This window comes from Hippopotamus amphibius, chromosome 5, assembly GCF_030028045.1.
Source record: "Hippopotamus amphibius kiboko isolate mHipAmp2 chromosome 5, mHipAmp2.hap2, whole genome shotgun sequence".
NCBI lineage: Eukaryota > Metazoa > Chordata > Mammalia > Artiodactyla > Hippopotamidae > Hippopotamus > Hippopotamus amphibius.
Window position 1 is genome coordinate 32,915,541 of NC_080190.1, and position 23,063 is coordinate 32,938,603.

Here is a 23,063-nt window from a genome sequence, read left to right on the forward strand (position 1 = left end):
TATAGCCCAATAAAGATTAAAAAGGAAAAAGTCAGTGAAGATGAGGATGGGTCAGGGCAGAGCTAGGGGAGGAAACGCACTGTCCTGGCTCCTGAGGAATTGTCAGCTTAGAGACACGGCTACCGACGCTGAGAATTCAGCTAACCGAGCAGGCAGAGAGAGTGTGGCCATCAAGTGCCCAACAGCGCCCAAAGGTCCCAGCCAGGGCCATGACTCCTGCTGGGGGGTGGGGGATGGGGGGCTCCCAGATGGGAGGTCAGAAGGGGAACACATCAGCCCCTTTTGGGCGAGGATGTTCAAGAGCTGAATGATAGCAGCGCCTCCCGCCAGCTCTGGACCTTCCCCGACCTTTGCTTCTCTCGCCATGCTCAGGGCTCTTCCCAGCCCAGGCCGTGGTTGTTTGAGCGCCTGGCTCCTCGCTAGCCTGTTGGTTTGGTACCCAAACTTTGGAGTCAGACTGACTTGGATTTCCCTTCTCATCTCTGTCACTTACTAGCCGTGAGACATCGAGCAAGTCCCGCAGCCCTTAAAGCCTGTTTCCTCATCTACGTAGTGTGATTAATAGCAAATCCTAGTTCACAGGCTGTTGGTGAACGAAAGGCACTTGATGCTGTGCTGAGCAAATAGAAGCACTCAATAAATGTGAAATATTGCTATCATTTTGTGGCCTGCGAAGAACCTGTCATGTGCATTAAATTGAGTTACATGAACAGCATCACCTCCTATTCCTATGAGAGCGCTGAGGAGTGAGCCGACTCTAGAGGCAAGTTGCCCGGGTTCAGATCCAAGCTCTCCTGCTGAATGGCCATGGGACCCTGGGCCAGCCGCTTAAGCCATCTGGATCTCACTTTTCTCACCCATAAAACGTGGATACTAATATCTACCACAGAGGGTGATGGTAAGGATTAGATGAGTTAATATAGACAAAGCACTTAGTGCCTGGAACTTGGTAAACATTCAGTAAATATTATTGTTTTTATTATTATCATCCCACAGAAATCCAAAAAGGTTTCCCAGAGCAGGAAGCCAAGTATCTGAACAATTGGAGCAGATGATTATTTCAGAATTTTATATTTCCTAGTGATGCTGATGGCAGTAGTTCCTCTATATCCAGAGACCTTGCTCTAAAAACAAATCTGCCATGGCTCTCACTGGCTTCCTTGATATTAGTCTGGGGGGCATTCCATGCACTGCAAGCCAACCAGATAGATGTCCAGACCCCACCCGAGAAGCCAGCCCCTGACTGGAGCTGTGTGAATGGTGTTAAGTCCGGACCTCCATTCAGCCAATGGTTCCTCCCAGCCTCTCCTCTTTCCAAAAGCATTCCTCCAGGGCCCAAAGAGCTGAGGTGCAAACAGGATTTGGGCCCACATCACATTTGATGAGAGTGCACATCCTTCTGCCACAGATAGTCAAGCAATCTGAACAGAGGCTGTAACTTCCTTGGTCCCCAAACCTTTGCCTTCTCATCTCTCACCATGTTTTTCAAGAGGAAGAACAATGACATTAACCCCTCACAGTGGTTACAGCATTGCCTTAGCATTGTTTATAAAGCTCTTTTCCTTCTGTTCTCTCCATTGGTCTCTCAGATAGCTAGGAGATGATCCAGGCCCTCATGGGAGATGTTCTGAGATCTTATGATCTTGTGGGCATTGCAGGACGAGGTCTGGGTGCTTGCACAGGGGAGAGCCTGGGCTAGGACCTGCACAGGATGCTGAACGTGTAAGCAGTGGGACAAACACCATGAACCCCGATCTCCTCTTGAAGCACATCGACTCTCCAGCTAACCCTGGAATGGCTTCCCTTCTCCTGGCTCTGCCACCCACCAGTCAACAAGCATGTCCCTGCTGCTCAGTCTGAAGGTCGTATTTGTACACTTGTTCCCCAAAGCACCATAGCCCACCACCTTCTCCCTACCTTTTTCTCTGTCCTTGGCTAGGAACCCAACAAGGATGAGACAATTCTGGCCTTGAAAGTACTCTTAGTTCCAAAGCATGGGGAAGAATAAATGAATAATACGAGGTGTTGAAATACATCGTTCACCCTCTCTGTTCCCCCATCCCTTTCCCACAAATCCCAGGGCAGTGCCTGCATGTCAGGTCAGTTGAGGACGATGGGTCCAGCCACTCTCCCCACCCCAGAGGGAGAGGACCTCGATAGTCCATGTTTCCTAAGGAGGCCCTCGGTGAGTGGCAGCCTGGGTGACAGAGCAGAGCAGTGAAACATCGTGTTTAAGAGACGACTTTTGGCATCAGGCAGCCCGTGGCTTGAAGCCTGCCTCTGTCCTCACTGCCTTTGTGGTTTTAACTAAGTTTCTTAACCTCTCTGAGCCTCAGTTTCCTCATTTGGAAAATGGGAATGATGTGAAAAACCACCAGCTAGGTTTGTTCGTGGATTGAACGAGGCAGTGATCAAGAAGTGCTCAGCAAGCAGTCATTAGTTTTCAGCTATTCTCCTTGCTGTTATTGTTCCCCATTTAAGAATTCCCCTTTAAGTGACAATTTCTCAGGGGCCCGTGTAGGCTTATCTCCCCCTCTGCAGAGAGTTCTCTTGGGATCCAGAGCGGGCAGCAAGGGATAATTTATTGCTCCACAGCTCGCTCGCTCTCATCCGTGAAGAAGGGAGCGGGTGACAGATAAACCAAATGCGTGGAAGCAGGCTTCTCATGGTATCCTCTTAGCCCGCTCGTAATACAGTTCTGCCTGGATGCAAACATAGCAACAGGAACCAAGCTTTCCTGCTGATTGGTTCCAGACCTATCTGTGATCACGCCACCCTCTAACCACTTCTGTCAATTACCAATAAATATTCTCAGGCTCGCCTGCACCAGCACTTGAGTGTTGACATTCAGCCCCGAGTCCTCACCCGCTCCGCCAGCTGGGCCACTTATCTCCAGGCTCATCCTGCAATTTGCAGCGAGCCTCCTCCCCTTCCTCCCACCTGGGTTACTGGCCTTGAGTTGATGTGAGTCCTACATGAGCCAATTTCCCACAGGAGCAGGCTACCTTCCGCCCTAACTCTTTTTCACAGCCCTAGGTCAGTTCTCCTTCCCGCTGAGCCGGCAACGGTTTGCTATCTTCTCCCCCTGGGCTCAGAGTCTGCCATGGTTTGCTGAGGTCTGGGCCCTGTGGTGGCAGGTGGCACGTGGTTGTGATGCCAGGTTCTTCAACCAGAAACCCAGCACCATCCTGGATACAGGCCTCTCCCTCCCCTTCTCATGCAGTCCAACCCAAGTCCTGCCAATTCTGTTTCCAAATTTAAGCCCATCCACTTCTCTCCATCTTTTACTGCCACTGTTTGGTCTAAACCCCACCGGCTCCCACGTGGGCTACTGCGATGGTACCTGAACCCATCTCCCTGCTGCCGCCTTGCCTCCTGCGATCTGTTTTCCATATTGCAAGAGGAATGATCTTTTTGAAATGCACATTTGATAACATTTGCAAAATTAGACCCACTTAGGACCCTCAGTTTACATATCATTTTCCCCCAAGGCCTTCTCAGGCCTGATCTCAATCAGGTCCCTTGTCTTAAATCTCTCATCACCTTTGTTTCCCGGCACATTTTACAGTCTGTAACTGGGTATTGTAGTAACTACTTATTTGCTCAATGTCTGTCTCCATGTCAGACAATTAGCTTCAAGGGGTAGAAATTAGCCTCGTTTGGTTTCCCAGTCACCAGCACAGTGCCTGGCACATGGTGGATGCTCAACCAATATTTGTCAAATGAAAAACTGAGCAAATGACATACCATAGGGATTTGGAAAAGGTGTCAATCACTGTAAGACAATCAAGGAAGGCGTCCTGGTAAGGAGGGTGGGGAACCCTGAGTTTGGCCTGGAAGGATGGATGGGATGTGAAGAAACTGGAATGCAGGGGAAGGTGTTTCAGGTAGAATAAACGTCATGGGTCAAGGCAGGGCAGCAGGAATGCTCTGGGTGTGTCTGGAGCTGTGGGAGTACCTGGTTTACTTTGCAGAAGAGCAGTGACAAGATTGAAAGAAGCTTGGAACAGCGAATTTCAAGGGGAGACGTTTAAAACATGCCCCCTGGGACTTCCTAGGTGGCGCAGTGGTTAAGAATCTGCCTGCCAATGCAGGGTACACGGGTTTGATCCCAGCCCCAAGAAGATACAACATGCCACGGAGCAACTAAACCCGTGCACCACAACTATTGAGCTTGCGCTTTGGAGCCCATGAGCCACAACTATTGAGCCCATATGCCGCAGCTACTGAAGCCCATGTGCTTAGAGCCCATGCTCCGCAGCAAGAGAGGCCACCACAATGAGGAGCCCGCGCACAACAGCAAAGAGTAGCCACCACTTGCTGCAACTAGAGAAAGCCCATGTGCAGCAAGGAAGACCCAACACAGCCAATAAAATAAATAAATAAATGAATTTATTTTTTAATAAATAAATACATAAATAAATAAATAAATAAATAAATAAATAAATAAAACATGCCCCTTAAGAAAGGGGGAGCTATTGATGGTTTTCGAGCAGATGACTGTTCTGAAGCAGAAAATAGGAGGACCACCAGGGGTTCTGGGAGCATGAAGTCCAGACTTGGGCCTCAGAAAAGGAAAGGAAGGAAAAATGGGGGTGAGATCCTGGCTTTGTGTGTGGGAGAGGTCCCAAGCTGAGCTCTGCCTGAAAGTCTAGTGAAACATAAATGATTCATCCAGAGATGCTCAGCAAGCATTGGGGTGCCCTTGAGATGGGCAGGAAAGAGAGATTAATTTTTTTTTACATAAAACAGTTTTCTTAATTATACAGCTAATACACATCCACTGGAGAACACTTACAAAGTATAGAGAGCAAACAAGCATAAAAATTCCCAGCAATTCCATGGCCTAGGAGTAAGTAATTTTTAACACTTTGTTGTATATTCTTCCAAAATTTTTCCATACATGGTTGTAATTTTTTTAAAATGCTACACATATTATTTTGAACCTGCTTGTATTTCACTTTCACTTAGTACCATGAACCTCCTTCCATGATAAAGAAGCTTATGTAATACATGTACTCGTATAGCATCAGTTTAAGTTGTTTGGTATAGATGCACCATAATTTAATTGAATCAATCCTCTATTGTTGGACATAAAGAATTTTTTCACAATCTTTTCTTTTGCTATTATAAACAATCCTGCTGGAGTCATCCTTATTGCTAGATTTTTGTGTATGTTTTAAATTACTTTTTTAGAAAAATTTCTACCCATAGAATTGCTGGGTCAAAAGTATATATGCTTTATAGGGCTTCTGATTCTTTTTTTTTTTTTTTTGATTCTTTTCTTTCAAATTTCCCTTCAAATTTTTTTTTACTCCTTTGTACGCTTATCAACATTTTTGTATTCTCGTTTTTAAAATCTTTGTTGGTTTGATAAGAGAAAAATGCTTTTCAGTTTCTTCAGTTTGCATTTTTATCGTAGTTGTACTTATTTTTCAAATAATTTTGAATCTTAAAAAATATACTTTGGGGACTTCCTTGGCTGTTCAGTGGTTAAGACTTTGCCTTCCCATGCAGGGGGTGTGGGTTTGATTCCTGGTTGGAGAGCTAAGATCCTACATGCTTCGAGGCCAAAGTACCAACAATAAAACGGAAGTTGTATACCTAAAACCTACACAGCGTTATATCTCATTATATGTCAATAATAATAATAGAACAGTGCTTTACACATATCAAAAGCTCAATAAATATATATTGACTGAAAAAAAATGGAAGCAATATTATAACAAATTCAACAAAGACTTTAAAAATGGTCAACATCAAAAAAAATCTTAAAAATATATATATGTATATATATTTTGACGATTTGTATTTATTTTTGCTGCGTGCATTTCCTATTTATGGGCCTCTTTTTCTTATTTATGGACTTTTTTCTTTCCATTTATGCTCATTTTTCTAATTAGATGGTCATTTTTAAAACATTTTGTAGGAGCTGTTAAAGATTAGGACTTCAACCTTTTACCTGTCATGTTTGTCACAATTTTTGGAGAGAAGATTTTTAAAAAGTGAAAAGCTTATCCTGTACCATATCACTCACTTGTTCCATGGAGATGATTGCATGGCTCTATCAGTTAAGATTAGGTTAAATTGCTAGTAATGAACCCATGTTTATTGGCTGTGGCCATCAGGGTCCAGTTGGGAGACTGAAACCACATCAGTAATTTCAGAAGTAATTCAAAAATTTAATATAAAGGATTATTAACTAGCAAAAGGGGATTGGCTACTAAAGGAGGTAGAGAGAACCTTAAAGAAAACAGGAATCGTAGATATAGGGAGCAGCTATTAGGGAAGGAATACATTTGGGAGAGGTCATCCCCTACACACCCCTCCCAGGCTGTAACTTCATAGGAAAGGATGTGGCTGTGGCCCACTGACACCTGAAGTTTGTTTAGATGCTGCAGGAAAAGGCTGACAAGTGGAATTGCCCATTGGAGTTTGGGCAAAACTCTGAAGGTTGGGTGCCAGTGGGTCTCCTGAGTACTGCTGGTGGCCACTGACAGGAGCAAGAAAGATGAGACCACCAGAACCAGGAAGAGAATTCCCTTCCTCCTGCAGTCCCTCTAGTGCCCTCTAGTGACAAAATCGAATGTGCCAGCTGATGAAGGAGAAACACTTCCGGGGTCCAGCTCGTGTCACAAAGCGTGACAAAAAAGGGTGGATTTTGAGCTGATAGGCAGTATATTGATAGCTGAAACACTGGCCTAAACAAGCTAGAAGTTTCTCATGTTAAATTCTGGAGGTCTGCTATCTATGGCCGGTATGGCGGTTCCACTCCAAGAAGTCCTCCAGGGTCCAGTCTCCTTCCAGCCTGCCCCTCCACTCTCCCTGGGCTGATGCCCTTGCCCTCGTGGTCCACGATGGTAGCCAGAGCTCAAACCATCACAAGCACGGTCTGGACACAGAAGGCATGGAAAAGAAAAAGAACACAGAATGTGAGAGAAGGTTCCCAGGAGAGGCAGTCAGCCATCTGCTTTCATCTCATTGGCTGGAAGTTAGTCACATGACCATAGATAGCTGTATGGGATTCTGGGAAATATCTCTTCTGGAAGGTCTGGAACTGAACTTCAGAGTTTCTGTTATTAGGGAAGGTGGGAGAAAAGGTATTGGTGGACAATAAGCAACCTCTGCCACAATAGGCTTCACTTGCTGGAACTTTATAAAGAAAATTTGGCCAAAATGATGATAGGCTCATGACCATTACTGACATTAATGGTCTTACTTAGATACACAAGGTAAGATTTTAGAGTAAAATCTTTATTTTTTCATTCTTTTTCTTTTTTTTTTTTGTTTTTGTTTTTGTAAAATCTTTTAGAATGTTAGAGCTGGAAGTTATCCTTGGTATTATTTATTCTGCTTTTCGTGTTTCCTGTGAGAACCCTGAGGGCCCGGAAGGGCAGTAATATGTCCAAGTTCATGTGGATAGCTCCTGGCGTGTCTGGGGGTGGGCCCCAGGTATCCTTTACTTTCCACCTAGTATATCTTTCCACTCTCTGCACTGCTTAGGGTCTCCAGTGGGCCTTTGTCTTCAGAATGAGTCCTGCTTAATTGCACTGGTAACTTAATGCTCGACAAGAGATCATTCCACAGTGGAGACATTAGGGCTTATGAGATATGCCGGGCCTTGGAATCAGGCACATAAGATGCAGAATTAGAGCCTGGGAAGCTTCTGGCTTTTAGGACCTAAACTGCACCCTTTTCTCCATTACTGAGTGGAGGCCATGTGAGCTTAGGCTATGGGAACACAGCAGGTGTGAGACAGCAGTAAGTCTCATGTTGCCGGAATGAAGCAGTGAAAAGTGTAATCTTAGGCCAAAGTAGCCATTCACTTTACCAGTCAGAATGCCATCTTCCCATTTAGCTACACAAATAATGGGAGGATCTTCTTAGAACAGCAGTATAAGCCAGGGTGCCAGCAGGAACCAGGTGTTTCAAATGAAGAGACCTGCAAGAAGAGACTACTTGCAGAGGCAGGGTTAGGGAACAGAGAAGAGTGTGAGGCACCCAGAGACTAGCAAGTGTCCCCTGTGGCTGAAGAAAAGGGAAGGGAGCCGTGTTACAGGAGCTGGAGCTGCGCAGGAGGGGAGGTGGCGGAGTCACTTGAAGTATAGTTGATTTCCCATATTGTGTTAGTTTCTGGTGTACAGCATAATGATTCAGGGTTGTTTTTTGCAGGTTATAGTCCAGTATAGATAATTATAAGGCAATGGGTATAATTCCCTAGGCTATACAGCATAGCCTTGCTGCCTATCTATTTTATATATAGTAGTTTGGATATAGCACCAAAGCAGGAAGGCAGCAGGGAAGAAATGCCTGCAGTTCTTTCCTCTTTTCCCTCTGATCTGCCAGGGTCTCCTCCTGGTTGAATGCAACCAGAAGCCAGAGAGCAGGGAGATGTGGAGGAATCAGTCCACAGGATCTGCCTTCCTGGACACACAGCAGGGCAGAGAGGGTGGAAAGTAAGTATAAAAGAATAACTTGAATCCTAGCTCATGCCTTGCTGCAGATATTCTTTTCCACGGATGGATCTATTTTTAATATCTTTACAACAAACATTTGCAAATGGCCCATGTGTGGCACCTTCAATGCCACTTCTCCCCCAGGCCAGTGGCAGACATGGCTAATTGCTCACTGCTCCTTTTTCTGTGAGTCCAAGAAGTCACCTCACAGCACTGAAAGAAAACATCGCCAATTGAGTGGAGTGGGCACGTGACATGAAATATATTTGGAGCTATAAAACTTAACTAGCCTTGCAAATATGGCCTACTTGCTCATGCCAGTCTGGTGGAGAATCTTTTTTATTTTTTTCTGGGAAATTAGCTGAGCAGGTATTTCTTAAGCCAAGTGAATCCTGCTTGGAAAGCCAAGCTGTAGCATGGCTGTGCAATGCATTGGTGCAAACTTACTGTAGTATAGATAAAAAGGTGAGACAGGACGTGATATCTGCCTTGAGCAAGGTGGCCTCTTGGCTCCTCTGTAAAAGTACAATGATGCCAGCCAATGCAGAAGGCAGGACTGGGTGTTCTCTTGAGATGGGCTCAGCTTTCAGAGCCGAGTTGCTCTATGGTACCCATCTCTGTGTGGTGCTCTCCTAGGTCCTGACTGACCTTAAAAAATTTTTTTTTAATTGAAGTTTAGTTGATTTACAATATTGTGTTAGTTTCAGGTGTACAGCACAGTGATTCAAGTTTTTTTGCAGATTATATTCCTTATAGGTTATTACAGGAGCTATCGGTATAGTTCCCCGTGCTATACAGTATATCCTGGTTGCCTACCTATTTTATATATAGAAGTTTATATTTGTTAATCCCATGCCCCTAATTCGTCCTCCCCCCTTCCCTCTCCCCTTTGGTAACCACAGGTTTGTTTTGTGTATCTGTGAGTCTGTTTCTGTTTTATACACACATTCGTTTGTGCTATTTTTTAGATTCCACATATGTGATTATCATAGTATTTGTCTTTCTCTGACTTATTTCACTAAGCGTAATATTCTCTAGGTCTATCCACATTGCTGCAAAAGGCAGTATTTCATTCTTTTTTTTATGGCTGAGTAATTATATATATGTGTGTGTGTGTGTGTGTGTATATATATAAATAAAATGGAATATGTTCTTAATCCAGCTATCTCTTGATAGGCACTTGGGTTGCTTCCATATCTTGACTATTGTAAATAGTGCTGCTACAAACATTGTGGTGCGTGTATCTTTTTGAATTACTGTTTTCATTTCTACCCAGAAGTAGAATTGCTGGATCCTATGGCAGTTCTATTTTTGTTTTTTTTAAGGAACCTCCATACTATTTTCCACAGTGCCTGCACCAATTTACGTTCCCACCAACAGTATACGAGCGTTCCCTTTTCTCCACATCTTCTCAAAAATTGGTTATTTGTAGACTTTTTGATGATGGCCATTCTGACCAGTGTGAGGTGATACCTCATTGTGATTTTGATGTGCATTGCTCTAAAATTAGCCATGCTGAGCATCTTTTCAGGATTGACTTTTAACACGGAAAGTCCTATGGACTCTCAGGTCCTGCTACTTTTCCGGTTGTCACGCTTAGACCCCTGAGTTCAGACTTTTAGTGGCTTTGAATAGAAAACTCTTAGCTGGAAAAAATGGCCAGTGGGTTTTGGATGTTGCCAGCATGGTTTAGGGTGTAGATGGCAAATAGGTCCCAATTCATCTGCTGTTTCTATCCATTTGTACTGGCCCTGTAGACTGTGTCAAGATGGATTTGGAGGCTGTGTCCAGGTCTGGTGGACAGGAAGGCTGTGGTCAGTTAAGGATATTTGCCCTGGGACAGAGGGGCTAAGAGAGGCATGTGTTTGTCTCATATTTGCCATCACTGGTTTAGGGTCAGCAGATGTGGCTTCTAGATGTGATACTTTGAGCAAGTCAACTTTCCTCGATCTTAGTTTCCTCACTTGGAAAACAAGGACATTGCTTAGGCATTTCTCCCCATCTTAGAAATGCCATGATTCAAACTAGTTTGGGTTTTTCTTTTTAAGTCTTCAGTGTACAACTTGCAATAAATCTGTTTGATCCAATTAAACTATTTGCAGCTCCCTACCCCTCTCTGCCACATGCTTGAGTAACTAAGCCCTCCATGCCTGTGAAGGCCATTTCCCCAGGCTGGAGCAGCTGGAGACCCTGGAGACGGAGGCCTCCCATACTAAACAGATTCTCCTCTTTAATCTCAACCAAAAGATCCAGGAGGCATGATTCACATCTCACCCTGTTTCCTCTCCTCTGTCCTCTGCAAGCCTGAACCTCTCCCCTCCTGCTCTGCAAACACGCCTGAATGCAGAGTTCTGAAATTTAGGTTCATGGTTTCAAAGTTCATGGTCCTGAGAATAAACAAAAAAACTATTGTGGTTGCATAGAGCTGTGGACGCCATTAACACCACCCCATGAATATTTATAGCGTGGAACTACAAAAGAACATAGAGGCCATATTGTATTTCCTAGAACTTTCTTTCCATGGGGTCCTTTCTCTGTGGGTCACTTTAATGTAAGCTTTGCTTATTTAGTTGCACACTTTAAGCTGATTAACTTTTCACTAAAAAAAAACCCTCCCTGTTTGTTTGTACATACACTCCCTTGACAAAGATTCACAGAAAACTGCCTTAAACCTGTTAAATCCCTCTGCTGGAAACTTGAAGTGAAGTAAATGTGTCTCTGGGTAGGATTTCCCTGTAACTCTCCCCGCCTCTGGCCCCTTCATCCCACCTCAGCTTGTTTCCTGAGAGGAATTCCAATGGTTCGAAGCCTCCAGATTTAGTTCCTCCGGTAATCTCAGCTTCTCTCTAGGTGACTGTCTTGTAGAACATTAGCGAGGTCCTTCTTGAGCAGCTTGCTATTGGGATGGACAAACAGCAGGCCCCGGGTGGATGCCCTATGCTTCTCTGATAGAAATTGTAGTGAAATGAACATTAGAGCTACAGGGACCTCGAGACATCACCTCCACTGGTCTCCCAACTTCAGTGACCGTGAGTCACCTGTGGGGGTGGGCAGTGTATGAACTTAACATGCATATTCCCGGGCCCTGTCCCTGGAGAGTCTGATTCCATAGATGTGATGGGGCTTGGAGATCTGTGTATCAACACTCTCCTTAAACACTTCTAACCAAGTGGTCTGTGGCCCTGCCTCGAGCTGGTTCAGCTGTCTCTTATGGGTGAAAAAGTGCCACCAAAGGGAAAGGTGGCCTGCTCAATGTCACACGCAGCACTGAAGCACCCTCTTCCCAGTGTAGACCATGTCTGTGGTTCCATACTGCTTTAACTAGGGTCTTTCATGTTCTGAGACACAGCTCTACCACGGAACATTTGTAATTAGGCCCATAAGTGGGAAACTGATTGAAAAATAAACTTGCTCCAGGCCGTACGTGTAGAAATGAACATCAAGGACTGGCCTGGTTGGTGGAGGTGAGGTGAGATGAGGTCAGGTGAGTACCTGCTGGAGGCCACTCCTGCGGGATAGATCCAGGACTCTGTTGGTTTTGGAGTGAGCCTGGTGGTGGGGCAGGGCCTGGGGCCAGGGGGAGCAGTGTCCTTCAGCCATGGTAGCCCTCTCTGGGTCTTCCACTCTCTGGGTGCCAGGAAACAGTCGTGGGGAGGGTGTGGCTGGTGACAGAAGGTGACAGCGGAGTTGAAGGTGTCTCCCTCTGACTGGCTGAGCTTCTGCCTGGCTCACAGACTCCCTAGCTCCGCAGGCCCCAAGCCAGGGGCCACTTAACACCCCCAGAATCCCTCCTCGAGACTCTCTGGATCTCAGGGGGCACTGGGGGGAGAGTTGTGAAGGACCCTCTGGCCAATCCCTTCTGCTCTCTGTCCCCTCCAGTCACCCCCACTGGACCGTCCAGTCTTGGCCAGGCCAGCAGATCATCTGAGAACAGAGCTCTTACCACTGACCATGAGATCAGCCCCCACTTTGAATCCCAGTTCTTTTTTTTTAGAACTTTTATTGAGATACAGTTAACATACAACATACAATAAACTGCATATATTTAGAGCGTACAATTTAGTATCCCAATCTCCCAATTCATTCCCCCCCAACTCTCCCAGCTTTCCCCACTTGGTGTCCATATGTTTGTTCTCTACGTCTGTGTCTCTATTTCCGCCTTGCAAACCAGTTGATTTGTACCATTTTTCTATAGTCCGCATATATGTGTTAATATACGGTATTTGTTTTTCTCTTTCTGACTCACTTCACTCTGTATGACAGTCTCCAAGTCCATCCATGTCTCTAGAAATGTCCCAGTTTCCTTGCTTTTTACAGCTGAGTAATATTCCATTGTATATATGTACCACATCTTCTTTATCCATTCATGTGTTGATGGACATTTAGGTTGCTTTCATGTCCTGGCTATTGTAAATAGTGCTGCAATGAACATTGGGGTGCATGTGTCTTTTTGAATTATGGTGTTCTCTGGGTATATGCCCAGCAGTGGGATTGCTGGGTCATATGGCAACTCTATTTTTAGTTTTGCAAGGAACCTCCATGCTGTTCTCCATAGTAGCTGTATCAATTTACATTCCCACCAACAGTGCAAGAGCGTTCCCTTTTCTCCACACCCTCTCCAGTATTTACTGTTTGTAGATTTTCTGATGATGCCCATTCTGACAGGTGTGAGGTGATACCCCTTGTCATTTTGATTTGCATTTCTCTAATAATTAGTGATGTTGAGCAGCTTTTCATGTGCCTCTTGGCCATCCGTATGTCTTCTTTGGAGAAATGCCTCTTTAGGTCTTCTGCCCATTTTTGGATTGGGTTGTTTGTTTTTTTGATATTGAGCTGGATGAACTGTTTATATATTTTGGAGATTAGTCCTTTGTCTGTTGATTCATTTGCAAATATTTTCTCCCATTCTGAGGGTTGTCTTTTTGTCTTGCTTATAGTTTCCTTTGCTGTGCAGAAGCTTTGAAGTTTCATTCGGTCCCACTTATTTATTTTTGTTTTTATTTCCATTACTCTAGGGGGTGGATCAAAAAAGATCTTGCTGTTATTTACATCAAAGAGTGTTCTTCCTATGTTTTCCTCTAGCAGTTTTATAGTGTCTGGCCTTACATTTAGGTCTTTAATCCATTTTGAGTTTATTTTTGTGTATGGTGTTAGGGAGTGTTCTAATCTCATTATTTTACATGTAGCTGTCCAGTTTTCCCAGCACCACTTATTGAAGAGGCTGCCTCTTCTCCATTGTATATCCTTGGCTCCTTTGTCATAGATGAGTTGACCATAGTTTATCTCTGGGCTTTCTATTCTGGTCCATTGATCTATATTTCTGTTTTTGTGCCAGTACCAAACTGTCTTGATCACTGTAGCCTTGTAGTATAGCCTGAAGTCAGGAAGCCTGATTCCACCAACTCTGTCTTTCCTTCTCAAGATTGCTTTGGCTATTCAGGGTCTTTTGCGTTTCCATACAAATCGTAAAATTTCTTGTTCTAGTTCTGTGAAAAATGCCATTGGTAATTTGATGGGGATTGCATTGAATCTGTAAATTGCTTTGGGTAGCATAGTCATTTTCACAATGTTGATTCTTCCAATCCAAGAACATGGTATGTTCCTCCATCTGTTTGTATCGTCTTTGATTTCTTTCATTAGTGTCTTATAGTTTTCTGAGTACAGGTCTTTTACCTCCTTGGTGAGGTTTATTCCTAGGTATTTTATTCTTTTTGTTGCAGTGGTGAATGGGATTGTTTCCTTAATTTCTCTTTCTGATCTTTCATTGTTAGTGTATAGACATGCAACAGATTTCTGTGTGTTAATTTTGTATCCTGCAACGTTACCAAATTCATTGATTAGCTCGAGTAGTTTTCTGGTGGCATCTTTAGGATTTTCTATGTATAATATCATGTCATCTGCGAACAGTGACAGTTTTACTTCTTCTTTTCCAATTTGGATTCCTTTTATTTCTTTTTCTTCTCTGATTGCTGTGGCAAGGACTCCCAAAATTATGATGAATAGTAATGGCGAGGGTGGACATCCTTGTCTTGTTCCGGATCTTAGAGGGAATGCTTGCAGTTTTTCACCATTGAGAATGATGCTTGCTGTGGGTTTGACATATATGGCCTTTATTAGGTTGAGGTAAGTTCCCTCTATGCCCACCTTCTGGAGAGTTTTTATCATAAATGGGTGTTGAATTTTGTCAAAAGCTTTTTCTGCATCTATTGAGATGATCATGTGGTTTTTATCCTTCAGTTTGTTAATATGGTGTATCACATGGATTGATTTGCATATATTGAGGAATCCTTGCATTCCAGGGATAAACCCCACTTGATCATGGTGTATGATCCTTTTAATGTGTTGCTGGATTCTGGTGGCTAGTATTTTGTTGAGGATTTTTGCATCTAAATTCATCAGTGATATTGGTCTGTAATTTTCTTTTTTTGTGGTATCTTTGCCTGGTTTTGGTATCAGGGTGATGGTGGCCTCATAAAATGAGTTTGGGAGTGTTCCTTCCTCTGCAGTCTTTTGGAAGAGTTTGAGAAGGATGGGTGTTAGCTCTTCTCTAAATGTTTGATAAAATTCACCTGTGAATCCATCTGGTCCTGGACTTTTGTTTGTTGGGAGATTTTTAATCCCAGTTTCAATTTCATTCCTTGTGATTGGTCTGTTCATATTTTCTATGTCTTCCTGATTCAGTCTTGGAAGGTTATACCTTTGTAAGAATCTGTCCATTTCATCCAGGTTGTCCATTTTATTGGCATATAGTTGCTTGTAGTAGTCTCTTATGGTGCTTTTTATTTCTGCGGTGTCTGTTGTAACTTCTCCTGTTTCATTTCTAATTTTATTGATTTGAGTCCTCTCCCTCTTTTTCTTGATGAGTCTTGCTAGAGGTTTATGGATTTTATTTATCTTCTCAAAGAACCAGCTTTTAGTTTTATTGATTTTTGCTATTGTTTTCTTTGTTTCTATTTCATTTATTTCTGCTCTGATCTTTATGATTTCTCTCTGTCTACTAACTTTGGGTTTTGTTTGCTCTTCTTTTTCTAGTTTCTTTAGGTGTAAGGTTAGATTGTTTATTTGGGATTTTTCTTGTTTCTTGAGGTAGGATTGTATTGCTGTAAACTTCCCTCTTAGAACTGCCTTTGCTGCATCCCATAGGTTTTGGGTCGTTGTGTTTTCATTGTCATTTGTCTCTAGGTATTTTTTGATTTCCTCTTTGATTTCTTCAGTGATCTCTTGGTTATTTAGTGGCATATTGTTTAGCCTCCATGTGTTTGTTTTTTTTTTTTACAGTTTTTTTCCTGTAATTGATTTCTAATCCCATTGAATCCCAGTTCTAGAAACTGGGTCCTCTGTGAGGCAGTGAACTGGGCTCCAAGTTTAGATCCAAGAGGTCTGCATCCAAGCCCCACCCCCTTTTCACAGTTGTAAGTTCCCACAGGCTGGTTGTGAACTTCGCTGAGCTTGGCTTTCCCCCATGAAATGTGGCAGATGGTCTTTACCTGGCCTTCCCCTAGGACTTCAGCAAGGAGCACTCATTCACTCACTGGCTCATTTACAAAAATGGAAGGTCCCAGAACTGAAGGTCCGTGCCAGGCCCTGAGCAGGGTGCTGGAGTGGGGTGGGGTGGGCTAAGGTGAGGGAAAATGTGTGCGTGGAGGGGATGCAAACTGTGAAGTGCAGCACCCAAGGCAGGGACTCCTTGTGCCCAGCTCCACCTTAGATGCTCTAATAGCCCTGGAGCTCTGTTCCCTGTGTCTGAGCCTTCCTTTGGCCCCTGCCCAGCCTCTCAGTTCCTGCAGCCTCACTTCCTGCCTCATTATTGTTGACAGTACATATGACTGGGTCCCCACTTCAGCCAGGGCCTCTCACTAGGTTCCTTCTGCTCCTGCCCTGACAGTGCCTCGCTGTTTCTCCCCTCAGGGACTTTGCACATGCTATCTTTTTGGCTAGCATGCCCCTTTTTCTTGTTATCCATTTGCCAAACTTCTGCTCACGCCACCCTCCTACTCAAGTGTCACCCCTCTGCAAGGCCTTTCCTGATTCCATCCCCAAGACTGAGTTAGTCCCTCCTCTCCATGCTCCCATCCCTGCCTGAGCAGTGGGTGTTACTTCAAGGCAAAGAGGCATGGCATTTGGGAGTTAGAATTGAGAGGTGGCCTAGAGCATGTTGCCTCACCTCTCTGAGCCTACTTTTCTCATCTGAGAAAGGAGCACAGTGATGTTTATTGCACAGAGTCGCTGTTGTGAGGGTTGGAAGAGCATGGAGAGCCTGGCATGTGGTTGGTGCTTAAGAAGTATCAGTTCCTTTTCTGTGCCTTGGTCCTGAGAGAAGAATTAAAACACCAGATTTGGAAGAAACAGAGCACTGTTCCAAGATAAAGGAGGATGTATTGGACAGGCATGAGTTCCCTGTCACCAGAGGGGTGTGAGAAAAGACCACTCAGGCATCCCACGGTGGGTTGGACCCAAAGACCAGGGTCTTAGGAGGATTGCTGAGCAGTGCAGCAGTCTCTAAAAGGTGATCCTTAGGATGGAAGCATCAATGAAAAATTCCAGGGCAACCACGTTGGCAAATGCTGCACTCTCTTTCTCTTAGAGAGTTGTGATATTTGTTAGGATTGTAAAGGCTCTGAGAAGTACTGCAGTCGAGAAAGCAGTTTTATTTTATTTTATTTTATTTTACTTTATTTTATTTTCTTTATTGAGGTGTAGTTGATTTACAATATTACGTTTCAGGTGTACAATACAGTGATTCACAATCTTTAAAGATTATACCCTATAGTTATTGTAAAATATTGACTGTATTCCCTGTGCTGTACAATATGTCCTTGGAGCTTATTTATTTTTTACATAGCAGTTTGCACCTCTGAATTCCCTACCCCTATCTTGCCCCTCCCCCATTCTCTCTCCCCCCTGGTAACCACTAGTTTGTTCTCCATATCTGTTTCTGTTTTGTTATATCTACTAGTTAAGAAAGCAGTTTAAATAGTGTTGCCAAAATTTGGCCTCTGTACACTGGTGCCAGATTAAATCTTGAAGATTGTATTTTGGGTGAAGTAGACAGAAATAGCTTGAAATTCCCTGATGATCCAGTGGTTAGGACTTGGTGCTTTCACTGCTGGGGGGCCCAGGTTCGATCCCTGGTCAGGGAACTAAGATCCCACAAGCTGCACCGCGTAGCCAAAAAGAAAAAAAAATGAACTTATCTATGAAACAGAAACAGGGACGTAGAGAATAGACTGGTGGTTGCCAAGGGGAGGAGGGTGGGAGAGGGATGGATTGGGAGTTTGGGATTAGCAGATGCAAGCTGGTATATATAGCATGTATAAACAACAAGGTCCTACTGTATAGCACAGGGAACTATATTCAGTATCCTGTGATAAGCCATAATGGAAAAGAATATGAAAAATAATGTATATAACTGAGTCACTTTGCTGTACAGCAGCAATTAACACAACATTGTCATTCAACTATACTTCAATAAAAAATAATTTTTTCAAAAGAAGCTTTATTGCTTTGCCAGGCAAAGGGGCCCACCGTGGGCTAATGCCCTCAAGACTGTGTGTCCCACCCTGGAGGGGGTAGTGAGGAGCCTTACAGTGTTCAAGGAGCAGGGCGTGGTCAGCTGGCGGACAATTCTGATTGGTTGGTGGTGAGGTAATTGGGAGTTAGCAGCATCCACCTTCTGGTTCCTACTGGTCTGGGCTCCACGCGCTTGTGGGCAGCATCCAGTTCATCTCTTCCACCTGGTGGGGGTTTCAAACTCCGCAAAACAGCTCAGAGGACATGGCTCGGAATGTTATCTATCGTCCTTGAGGAAGAGCTAAAGGTCCTTGACTTTGTTGAATGACTAAAGTATTATTTGGTCTTGCTTGACTGTGTTCCTTTCTTTCTGTGTGTTCTCACTTCCCTGATGAAATTTATTTGGTGACTGAAGTGTTGCCACAGACAAAAGGCAGGCGGAGGACGTGGATGGGGCTCTATTCTGGGAAGGCTTCGGTTGCAATACTATTTCCTATCAGTAGCAGTTCTTGTTATTATTTCTTAGAATGTGAAACTTTGGGAAGAGTTGGTGGAGGAGGGCTGTGATTTGGGCATCAGGGAGGCCGCTTTTGACTTGAAACACCCATGAAACCTCGTCCTGCCTGCTTCACATTGGCCAATTCCTACCTCCTCTCTGGGCCTTCCTTTGAGGTTAATGTACAGAAGGCATTTATCCTCTCTGGGGCAGAGTGCTGTTTGCTTCGGCTCTTTGCTTCGGGCAAGATGCTGTGCTGTGGGGACCCCGAGATGGCAGCTGCGGTGATGGGCCTTTCCCTGAAAGGATTAGAATGTGGTCATCTCTTGCACCCTTGAGGGTCCGGCTCATGGAATCAGATGGGGAACATGACATAACTTTAGAAACTGAGAGACTTTATGGATACTTGTTGTTATTACGGTAGTGCACTGGAGCCGGCTCTGACCTGCTGTGGGAGCTGAGCGTACACATACCCTCCATCTTCATGTTCTGTGACCTAGAGGTCAGCCGCCATGGGGGTATTTACACCAGGGAAATGAGCAAATGCTACAAACTAAGGCTCTCCCCTCCCCCAGCCATTGTTAAATATCATCACATCCGTGATTATATATCATTAGCAAGTATTTCTTTAAAATCAGTCTCCTTTTATATTTTCAAATTTATTATATAAGAGCTGTAAATTCTTATTTGACTACTTTAAAGCTTTCTGTTTTTTTATTTCTGAAAAGCAGTGTTCCTATTGTATTTCATAATCTGTTCCTGAAAATCACTATCCAGAGCTTCATGACAAAACAGGACCACCAGGTGACACCCCCCTGGATTACAGGTTGGAGGTCCAGTGGGGTCAGCCAAGACTGGAGCAGATGGCATTTTCATTGGTGTGCATGTTAGGTCCTTCCTATGGCCTATCCATTCAAGTTCTACATTTCTCTGAAGAATTACCCTGCTTGACTTCTTTGTTACAGCTGTGATAGGCATGCAGAGGTGCAGGGGAGCCTGGGACCCCAGGGGCATGTTTGCTGGAGGCAAAGCCTCTGGTGCCCTGAGTCAGTGCTTCTCAGACTTCAGTGTGTACATGTTCTACCTGGGGATCTTGTCAACGTGCAGCTTCCGATTCAGCAGCTCTGGGGTGGGCCCAGGAGTAGGTATTTCTATCAAGCTTCAAGATGAGTTCGATGCTGCCCGTCTAGAGATTACACTTTGAGTAGCCAGGGGTCAGTGGTAGAAGAAGAAAGTTACCCAGGTGATAGGAATCCTTCCTTCGGGAGTCTTCTCTTAGGAGGCTGACGTTTTGCCTTTTGGTAACAATTCAATAGCTGTGTGTTTTGAAAGTAAAGGCTTAGGTCATTAGATTCTAAGTACTGTTCAACCAGTATGTGGATTTAATTTTTATTTTATTTTTATTTTTATTATGTATGTATTTATTTTAGTTAGAATATTTTTATTAATTAATTTTTATTGGAGTATAGTTGATTTACAATGTTATGTTAGTTTCTACTGTACAGCAAAGTGAATCAGTTATACGTATAAACATATCCACTCTTTTTTTTCCCCTGGGAAAACAATATATCTTTATTTGGGACAATGATTGAAAAAGAAGTGGTCAGTTTTGCCCCCACACTATGATTTGATGAAGAAAGCTCTACACCTTTTAAAGAGCTCGCCTGATTAGGTCAGGCCCACCCAGGGAGGTCTTCCTTTAATTTTCCTTTTTATATGTTAAATTTAAAAAAATTATTAGAGTATAGCTGATTTACAATGTTGTGTTAGTTTATGGTTTACAGCAATGTGAATCCTTTATAAATATACATATATTTACTCCTTTTTAGATTCTTTTCCCATATAAGCTGTTACACAGTATTGAGTAGAATTCCCTGTGCTATGTAGTAGGTCCTTGTTAGTGATCTAGTTTATATACAGTAATGTGTGTATGTCAGTCTCCATCTCCCAATTTACCCCTTCCCCCCACCCCCACCCCCTGGTAGCCATAAGGATTTGATTTTTAAATTTTTTATTTATTTGTGATTTATTTTGGTATATAGTGTGAGGTTCAAAGCCAACTTGACTTTTCCTCAAAGAGCAGCGAACCCATTGACTCACTGTCATTCACTGATTAGTTCCTCTCTTTCTACAAATTTGAGAGACCTCTTTGGTCATATATGAATTTTCTTATATAGACTAGGGATTGCTTCCATACAATTCCATGCTGCAGGGTTGTTGAAGCTTTATGACATATTTTGATGGCAGATGAGGCCAGCCTGCCTTTGGTACTCTTTTTCTTAACTGTTATCACCTAATTGAGCAGATGTACTTTAATATCATTTTGTCAATGATAAAACAATTATTGGGGTTTTGATTAAAATGTATTAAACCTACACATTAATTTGGAAAGAACATTTCAGAAACAGAGTATGTCTTTCCTTTCATGTCACTTTTTTATAGCTTTTAGTAGAATTTTACAGTGTCAACATCGTACTACATTTTGTGTCAAGATTTTTCCTAGATATGTGATGATTTTGCTACTATTTTAAACGGAATTTATAATTTTATTTTATATTATCATATTGCATATTATATAAAATTTTATTTTATATTGTATACTTATAGCAATTAGCACGTGGCAATTTAAATTTAAATTAATTAAAGTAAAATAAAATACTGAGGGGCATCTGCTTAGCTCTAGCATTTCAGCATGACATGCTGGTCTTTGCTGCTGAAGCCTGTACTCTTGACCCTTTGGCTCTGGCTGTAAACCCTCCTTTGTGGTCTTTTACCCTGACCTCAGGCCTCTGCTGGTCCACTGGCCCTCTTGGCACCTCCACATCCTCCCTATGCATGTGGGAGCACCTGGAGCTTCAGATACCAGGTGCTGGGCGCCAGATTTGGGAGCACCCATGTCTCTGGACGCTGCCCTCCACTCATGCTGTCTCATTGCCCCTGTGTGTGGTGGAGGGCAGCTTTGCAGCCAGATTTGCAACCTCACTGGGCTATGCCTTGGGGAGTTGGCTAAGAGCTTTATGTGCCCAGGCTCCCTCACACCACACGTCCCGCTCCTATCCTCTGACATGGAAGGCTTCCTCCTACTTCCCCTTCTGCCTGATGGGGACTCCCCAGGTCATATCCAACTCCTTCCCTGAAGCAGCTTTCACCCTTCTTCCCTCACGGGGGCCACAATGGCAGAATGAATGCAGGAAACAAGACTCAGTATGTACTGAAAATTCACCAGTTTAATGTTTTCGGATATTCCCTCATCTCAAAAGGAAGGAGACATGGTTACTTCCCAGGCAAATTACTGGAAGGTAATTTGGCCTTGCTTTGGGCATTGAACTTACATAAATAGAAATTGGAACACACTCTCCTTTCATTAATTTATCAATAATATTCTCTATGCCAGACATTGTTCCTTGCACTAGGGATACTGTAGCAAAAAAAGTGGAAAAAATCTTTGCCCACATTAACAGAACCTCTAGTAGTATCTTGGGTCCTGGTTTTCCGGCGGTTTCCCAGCCAGGGCAATTATTCAACCTGATTTTTGTGCATAATACTTTTTCCTCATCTTGAGAGTGGCCTGGTGACTGTCTCCACGGGGTTAAGAGCTAATGGTCTGTCCCCATTTCCTGACATGGCCTTGGCCTGTTGGCATGAGACACAGTGACCATCCCTACAGCTGAATGTGCACTTCTTTCTATTTCGGGTGTAAATAACTCTTAAAGAAGTGTCGAGAAGCTCTACTGGGTCTCAGATTCCATCTTAGAGTGGAGAGACTCAGGACAGAAGACAGTCCTCTAAAGCGTCCTCAAGGCATTCATTTAACAAATATTTCCTGCACCCTGACTGTGCTGAGGATGGGCCTATAGGGCAAGCAGACACAGTCCTTGCCTTCATGAAACTGCAAAGATAGAAGTTAATTAACTTCGGTTGTGATGAGACCGCAGAGGAGGTTAGAGTAGAATGGTTGTTTTCGAGAGTGTTGGCCTCATGACTCCGGACAGCTCAAGTGTGGTAGAACCTCCTGTGACTCTTCTGGAACAATAGGACCCTCCAGGCCATTTAGGAGAGGCTGGCAAGAACTATCTTGGAAAAAACAGGAGACAAAGGCTTTCTGTATTTGAGAGGGGAGGCTGTTTCAGAAATGGGCTCCCTCTGTAACTCCACGGATGCAGCCCTCAAAGTCCTTGCAGCGCAGATGGAGCCCACCTCTCAGGATGTGAGCCTGGCTGGAGGCTCTGGTGGCATCCACGCCCTCTCTTAGGTTGCAGATAGAGCCCTTCCTGTGTGCTTAGCTCAATAAACATTTCCTTCCTGCCTTCCTTCCTCAGTCTGCTCTTTATCGTGCCTTTTTGCTGGAGAAGGAGCCATAGAGTCACAGTAGATATTGCACTGATGTGAAGTTGTGACCTCTGGGGAATCCCAGAGGGATACCACCTGCCTGCAAGCTGACTCCTGAGCTTTCTTGCATTCTCCTACAAGGCATCGGTCGAGATCCTTGAAGGAACTATGTTAGGAAGAGCGCATTGTGGTAGCAGTCTGGGGTGCCGGCTCCCCACTGTTGCCTCAGGCTTATTTAGAATGTCCGAAGCCCATTTCTTCCCCCTTAGGTG

At 43.8% G+C, this 23,063-nt stretch overlaps 1 protein-coding gene across 1 annotated transcript in view; it reads left to right on the forward strand.

Moving 5' to 3' along the window:
* TLL2 (tolloid like 2) overlaps positions 1–23,063 on the forward strand; it is a 134,656-nt gene that overhangs the window by 6,417 nt on the left and 105,176 nt on the right. The window lies entirely within an intron of this gene.